Source organism: Echinops telfairi, unplaced genomic scaffold (genome assembly GCF_000313985.2).
Source record: "Echinops telfairi isolate 266 unplaced genomic scaffold, ASM31398v2 ScPeMD7_7457;HRSCAF=8495, whole genome shotgun sequence".
Taxonomy (NCBI): Eukaryota; Metazoa; Chordata; class Mammalia; order Afrosoricida; family Tenrecidae; genus Echinops; species Echinops telfairi.
Genome location: NW_022111357.1, coordinates 27,818,850 through 27,826,288, shown reverse-complemented (window position 1 = coordinate 27,826,288; position 7,439 = coordinate 27,818,850). Strand labels below are relative to the sequence as shown.

The 7,439-nt window shown below is 52.4% G+C and overlaps 1 pseudogene; it reads right to left on the bottom strand.

Moving 5' to 3' along the window:
* Positions 1 to 228: 228 nt before the first annotated feature.
* Positions 229 to 1,795, bottom strand: LOC101651059 (annotated as a pseudogene).
* Positions 1,796 to 7,439: the final 5,644 nt, after the last annotated feature.

Here is a 7,439-nt window from a genome sequence, read left to right as displayed (position 1 = left end):
AAAGGTAAAAGGGAAATCAATTCTCTTTAACCAATAGTTTACAGAGTTGTATAAAATTCTTTAGATTTCATGGATATGGGATCACATTTCTCAATAGACAGGTTTTAACTTCTTACCAGTCGACTCCTCCCTTAAACATAATGGTCACCAGCTCTAGTTACATGAAGTTTCTTCAAGGGCAGGTGCTATCATTGTTGCTGTTGTCCTTAGACTTGAAGCACTGCCAATTCAATCAATGTCCACTAATTCTACTTCAAAAATAAGTTTTGCATGTGGTGGAATGTGGGCATCCGGCTGTCCTTTCTTCCCATAAGCCCATCCTGGTTCCATCTCTAGTCGAGCCTTTTCTCCCTTACTCGTAGTCAAGAGTGCTCCATCCCAACCTTGATAACCTTGCCAACTCCAACCTTCAACCTTAAAGGCTTGGCATGTTTCTTCTTCTTGGCACTTGCTTGGATATTAGTACCAAAAGCAGTCCCATCCTGTGGTGTTCCTGTCTACCAACACGAACAGCATCACCCTTCTTGGGAACGTTGGTTCTGTCTCCCGTTTTAAGAACAGAGTTTGTATATTTTGGTGGACCCTCTTGCAGAGCCTCTTCAGACTTGTTTTCTTTGGGTTTGTCATCAGTAACCTTCACAGTTTTCACCTGCTCACAGACTTTATTTGTGCTTTCGGAGCCTTTGAAATGCTTAGTTTCAAAAAGATGGTTATAGGCTGTAACTAGATGATCCTTGCTTGCTGTTTTAGCCACATGTTTGATCTTTCCTAATAGTTTGTGTTCTGTAAGAAACGAGTCTGAGCTGTGGTCCTGCAGAAACGTGATGATGTCCTCCTTGGGCAGCTGCTCGCTATGCAGCTGCTCTATGGTCCAGGCCCACTGAGGAACGCCAGCCCTTGCCAGGAGGACATGCCCAGGCCAGCTTGCTGGAGGACTGGGGACATATGGAGATGGGCTGAGTTGCCCTGGCTGCCCCAAGTGAAGCTGGCCTCCCTCAGCCAACAGCCAGCTGCCTCCTAGAAACACAGACACTCAGCCTCCCGTGCCTCTGCCGGGAGGAAGGAATTTTAAAGAACTAGAGGATATTGGTGTGTTTCATCAGTGCTATGCTGCACCCTGGGTATATCATCCCTTCTATGTGGCCCTTCTGTGAGGGACTGTCCAATTGTCTTACAGGGGGGCTTTGGGTCTCCACCTTGCCTATGCCCCTTCATGTCAGTTTGATTACTTGTGTTTGAACTTTTGATGCCTTTTCCTGTTGACACCTCATAATCCCGCAGGCTGGCGTGCTTCTTCCATGTGGGCTTTATTACTTCCTTGCTAGATGGCTGCTGGTTTGACTATAAGCCTTTAAGACCCAAGATGCTATATCTTTTGATAGCCAGGCACCATCAGCTTTCTTCACCACATTTGCTTATGCACCCATTGTTTTGTCTTTAGCAATCATGTTGGGAAGATGAGTATCCTACAATGCCACACTTTTAGAACAAACCCTTCTTGTGCTGAGGCAGGATTTAAGTAGAGGCCCAAAGTCCACCCTGGCAGGTGATGTTTGTGGGCTCCCCGCCCCAGTCTGCAAGCCACTGAAGCTCTGGCTTTGTCCCTATTGTGGTTTCCACCTCTTTCCCTCCTGGAGGACATGCTGGAAAGGAAGGCTGCCCTTTGTTAGCCGAGCTGTCTCTCAGGGCAAAGGGGCTTCCATTTCACGAGCAGACCACCCCACCCCATCAGCAGAAACTTCTGGCTGGAGAATAGACCGGCTTCGGCCTCGGTGGGAACCTTGGGAGAGGCCATCCTCCTGCCTGTGGAATCACTAATGCGCACAGGAAGCTGTTGGCTGGGGAGGGGGTAGCTCAGTGGATAGAATGAGAGCTTAGGCACGGATTAGACCTGGCTGTGTGACTTCATCTCTATAAGCCTCAGTTTCTTGAACTGTGAAATGGGGGCTAGTAATAGTACAAAGGAGCCCTGGTGGCATAGTGGCTACGTAAGGGGCTGCAATCCACCCGGTCTGAAGTTCAAAAGCTTCTCTGAGGGAGAAAAGCAAGGCTTTCGACTCCTGTGAACAGTTATGGTCTCAGAAATGCACAGGGGCAGTTCTACCCTGTCCAGTAGGGTTGCAGTGAGTCGGCATCCATGCCCTGGCAGTGAGTGACAAGAGTACATAGCTACCTTCCAGATCCCCGAGGCAAAACCGCATGCCAGTCAGGAAATGGCCGCGATACCAAGCATGTTGCTGCTGCCACATAACCTACAACACTCACCTCCTGACTCATGGAGCACTCCCGGGAGATGGCCAGGCCTTTCTTCCGAGGCACGTCTAGGTACGCTCAAATTGCCAACCTTTTGGGTACCAGCCAACAGCACTAACTGTTTGTGAGTCCCAGGGACTGCACCACAGAGGATGACTAATATGAGACCCTGATGACATCGCCGACCCAGTTTTCCAGCATTTTCTGTACCCATGCCCTTGGCAGGTACTCTCCCTCAGCATGCAGAACCTGGGCCTCCCTGCCTGACATCTGCTCTGGCCTTAGAGCTGGCTCTGGTACTAGAATGTGCTGCAAGTGATGACGCCAGGGCCTTGCACGTTTCCACTTGGCTGGCTCCTGCATCTCGGCCCTTGCCAGGCGGACATGCCCAGGCCAGCTTGCTGGAGGACTGGGGACATATGGAGCTGGGCTGAGTTGCCCTGGCTGCCCCAAGTGAAGCTGGCCTCCATCAGCCAACAGCCAGCTGCCTCCTAGACACACAGACAAGCCAGCCCAAACCAGATCCACGGCTTGAAATCGATGCTTGCTGCTCTAAGTCACTGAGTTGGAGGAATGGTTTTCTACAAAGCATTATACCAAAATCACAAGCTAAAACCCAAACCAATGTGTCTGGGAAGAAGAACAGCCAGAATGTTCCTTAGAGGCAAGGAAGGCAAAACTTGGTCTCGTGTATTTTAGACATGTCGTCAGGAGAGACCAGTCCCTGCAGAAGGACATCATGCTTGATAAAGTAGGGGCAGAGTGAGAAAGAGGGAGACCCTGAACAAGACGGACTACACAGCGGCTACCACAATGGGTTCAAACACAGGAACAATTGTGAGGATGGAGCAGCACAGGCTGGTGTTTTGTTCTGTTGAACACAGGGTCCCTGTGCACGATGTTGTTGTTAGGTACCATTGGGTCGGCTCTGACCCATAGCGACCCTGTGCACAACAGAACAAAACACTGCGCGGTCCCCTGCCACCCATCACCAGGGTCTGGTCTCTCCTGACAATCTTTACAAGAGTGGACCGGACTACAGGATCCAGGATCGGAACCAACTCAGAGGGACCGAGCAACACCCGCGTGAGGCTGGATACACAGTGAATGTTCTTTCACGAAGAGAACGCATGCTTTTATATCAGCACTGTAAATGGAAAAACAAACTGTGGCTTTGACAATTAATAGAAGGTAATCTCGAAATTAAACAAAAGGAAAAGGTGGCCATGAAAGCCGATGGGTGGGAGTAGCCACTGTCACCGAGCCTGAGATCAGTGCTGTAGTTGTAGAAGTGGGCGATCAGCAGGGGTCAAGGGTGGGCTGGACAGCCCAGGGTGGGACCCGTGATAGTCGCTCAGCTGCACATCACGAGGCTGGGGGTCCAAGTTCCCCAGGATGTCTGCTCTGACACACGTGGTGCGTCAAGGGGTGGGAGTGGGGGTTTTGCACCACCATGAGACTCGGCTGTTTTGTGAATCAGTCATTGGTTGAGAATCGAAAAGCAACCCCAAGCCCAGGTAGGGTACCTTTTGTGGCAAAAGGACTTGGCCACATAAAACAAAAACTAAACTCATGGCCATCAAGTTGATTCCGACTCATCAGGACTCTGTAGGACGGAGTAGAACTGCCCCGGAGGGTTTCCAAGACTGTAGCTCTTTTACGGTAGCAGGAAGCCTCGTTTTTCTCCCGAGGAGAAGCTGGTGTTTCCAGCAGCTGAACCGTGGTTAGCAGCCCAGTGCGTAACCACTACACCACCACGGCTCCTTAACAGCTCTAGGCAATGGTGCGGCTCTTTTGATGATTAGACTGAGACGAACAGAGGGATCCATCCATCCCTGTGAGCTGTCCTGCCTTGTGGGCTGTGGAAGTCACATCTTTCTGAACTGTGGATTCCTCTCTGGCAAATGGCAGATTCCTCTCTGGCAAAACACTTAAGGTTTTGTGGTGACCATTCTGGGGGAGGAGGGAGTTGAGCCTATAGGTGGGGCTAGACTAGGGTTTGAACCTTAGCCCCGAGGCTGTTTGACTGCCTGACCTTGAGATACTACTCCACAGACCTGCACCTGAGTGCCTTCGCATGTTGAGTAATAATAGGAACTGCTCGTAAAACACGCATGGATTGGAATATTGGGCTTATTTCTGCGCTTGGCACATATTAGGGACTTGCTTCAGCGGTTCATTGCTGCGTACCTTAGCAACCACCATTTATAATTTCTTCTGATTCTGTTTTCCAATGGTCAGTAGGATACCCTGCTTGCCTGGGACATAGCAGGGTGACTCCTGGAGAGTGGGCTTTGGAGTGACAACATTGGGAAAGTCCCAAGCAGGCAGGGGGGACTTGAGGTCACTCATGCGGATGAGATTAGACCAGAGGCCCGGCTCACACTTTGGCAGTTGGTGCTGGCTATGGGCGGGGTTCTTCGCTGGGCTCCTGGAGTGTTCTCCGGTGGCTAGTTTGGGCTTCCTTACAGCATGGCAGTCTCGAGGCAGCGTTCTAAGAGGGAGTGCCCCAAGGAAAGATGTCCCAACACACCCCCCACCTATTGAGGCCCCATGTGTCAAAGCAAGCCACGTGGCTGAGACCAGAGTCACTGCAGCAGGGTCCCCCAAGGACATCAGGGCCACCATTGTACTGGTCTCCTGAAGGTTCCCAGGGTGGTTTGGTTTGCGGCCATGCTCAGTATTGGTGCATGAGAGGCCTGGGTGGGTGATGCCCGGGGTTCTGTGCCTCAGGAGCATGAATGGCTCTCCCAGGGCCACACAGGGCGGTGGGGGCAGGAAGGATAAATCATGGGACTCACAGAAGCAGCCCTATCGATAAAGCGATCAGTAACCCCCAAACGACGGGAACATGAAGCATTATACCTGAGCATTTGTTAGGAGTCTGAAATGTGGCAGGGTCAACCCAGGGGCAAGCCTTCTGAGCATTCCTCCATTATTGACAGGCAGCCCAGGGCTGGGGAAAGAGCCCGGTCAACAAGGACCACGCGTTCAAATCAGGCCTGAGGGTGTGTTTCCTAACTGCAGCTCAGGGAGGTCAAATTAACTGCCTCAGGCCACACGGCCAGGACCAGGACCGGCAGAGCTGGGTTTGGAAACAGGCCTGTCTGGTTGTCAAGTCCAGAGGGTGGTTTGGGGGCCACGTGGCCTTCTGTCTTCCTCACGCGGCTGCCTGCTCCAGGAGGCTGGGCCAGCGCAGAGTTCCTCACTCTGGCTTGGCCGTCCCCTGCCCCACGCTCCACCGGCCTCCCGACTCCCTGCTCTCTGAAGGAGAGGAGGCCAGGCTGACACACAGCAGGCCTTCTAGCAGCGGTCCCCAACCTTCCTCATGCCACGAATACAGTGCCTCATGCGGTGGTGACCGCCCCCCCCTCCGCCAGCCATAGCATTATTTTCGTGGCCACTTCATCACTGTTATTTTGCTTCTGCTATGACTTGGGCGACCCCTGTGAAAGGGTCATTGACCCCCAAAGGGGTCGAGACCCACAGGTTGAGAACCGCTGCTCCAGCGAGTGCACCAAACAAACATTCCAGCGCAGTGACTCAGGAAGCCCAGGTGTGACAGAGCGGAACTGCTCCATAGGGTTTTCTTGGGTGTAATTGTTACAGAGCGATTCTCAGGCCTTTCTTCCCCAGCGGGTCGGGGTGGACCGACCATTTCCCAGGGGTCGCCTAAGACCATCGGAAAACACATCTTTCTGGTGGCCTTAGGAACCGAGATACCGCTCCTCTATCGTCTCCAGGTGGGTCCGCTCACGTGCAGGGACGCCCACTTACGAGTACCCGGCGTGAAGACTGCTACCCATGCTACACCATGCTTCAAGACACAATTGCATTTATTTGTCATTAGAAATAAATATTTCACAATACATAATTACATATTGTTTTGTGATTAGTCGCTATGCTTCATGTTCAATGTGTAACAATGAAAATACATCCTGCAGAACAGATATTGACATGACGATTCCTAGCAGTAGCAAAATGACAGTGATGAAGTAGTAACGAAAATAATTTTATGGTTGGGGGTCCCCACCACATAAGGAACTGCATGAAAGGGTCGCAGCCTTAGGAAGGTTGAGAACCACTGCTCTAACCTTTAGGTTACTCTGTTGGTGGGTATAGAAAACCCTTTCAGGCGATGGGCTCTCAAGGCTAGCCTATAGGACAGGGTAGAACTGCTGGGTGGGTTCCCGAGGCTGTAACTCTGTACGGGAGTAGAAAGCCTCATCTTTCTCTTGTGGAGCGGCTGGTGGTTTCGAACTGCTGACCTTGTGATTAGCAGCCCAACTCAGGTCAAGAAATCCTATTCTGGACCTAAAACCCATCTGACAGGCAGCCTGGGGGTGGGTGGTGGTTAAGATCAGATTTAGACTAGAGATGATTGGAGTTTGAGGCCAGCCCTGTCTTCTCTTGGCTGTGTGACTTTGGGCAAGGGGTCTAGCCCCTCTGGGCCTCAGTTTCCCCAGATAGCTATGAGGAAGACGTGAGAGCATGCACATCAAGCTTTAGCTCCTTGTTGGGCTTGCAGAAGCCCCAGGCAAATGCCCATTGGCGGCCTCCACTGATGCACGCAAGATGACCTTGGTGGCAGTGACAGGAAGGACAAGATGACAGGCTCTTTTAGAAGGGAATCTCCCCCTCCACTCACTGAGAGCCCAGGGTCGGGGTGCATCCTGGAGAGCTGAGGAAAAACACACGAGCAAACGCATGAGTTGGGCACTGGGGCCGGTTGTTGATTTATGTCTGGGAAGGGCCCCGCGTCCTCAGGAACTGCGACCTCTCTACCCAGGTTGATATGTTCACAAGCCGCTTGTGGGGGAGGCAGCGCGCCTCCCCTGCCCCTTTAAAGAAGCCCCTGTTGAGTTTCAAAGATCCTGGCTGCGCGAGGAGTGTCTGGGAGCGCAGATCCTCCGGGAGGAATAGTCCATCAAACGCGGCGTGATAAATGGGGTCTGCGCGCAGCCGACACTGGCTCCGAGCTGGAGCTGCGCGGTGTGCGCACTTCACTCGCTGGGATGAAAGGAGATCGCAGCCAACAGAATCCGTGAACAAACAGCCCTGCCAGCCAGCACGCTTTTACCCTGCAGCCCCACCTCCCTCTCCCCCCATCCTGTCCTTGGCTGTAGCCCCCCCCACCCCTTCTTCCAGGCCTGGCCTGAGTGGGATTGTGTTTGAGCTCCCCAGTG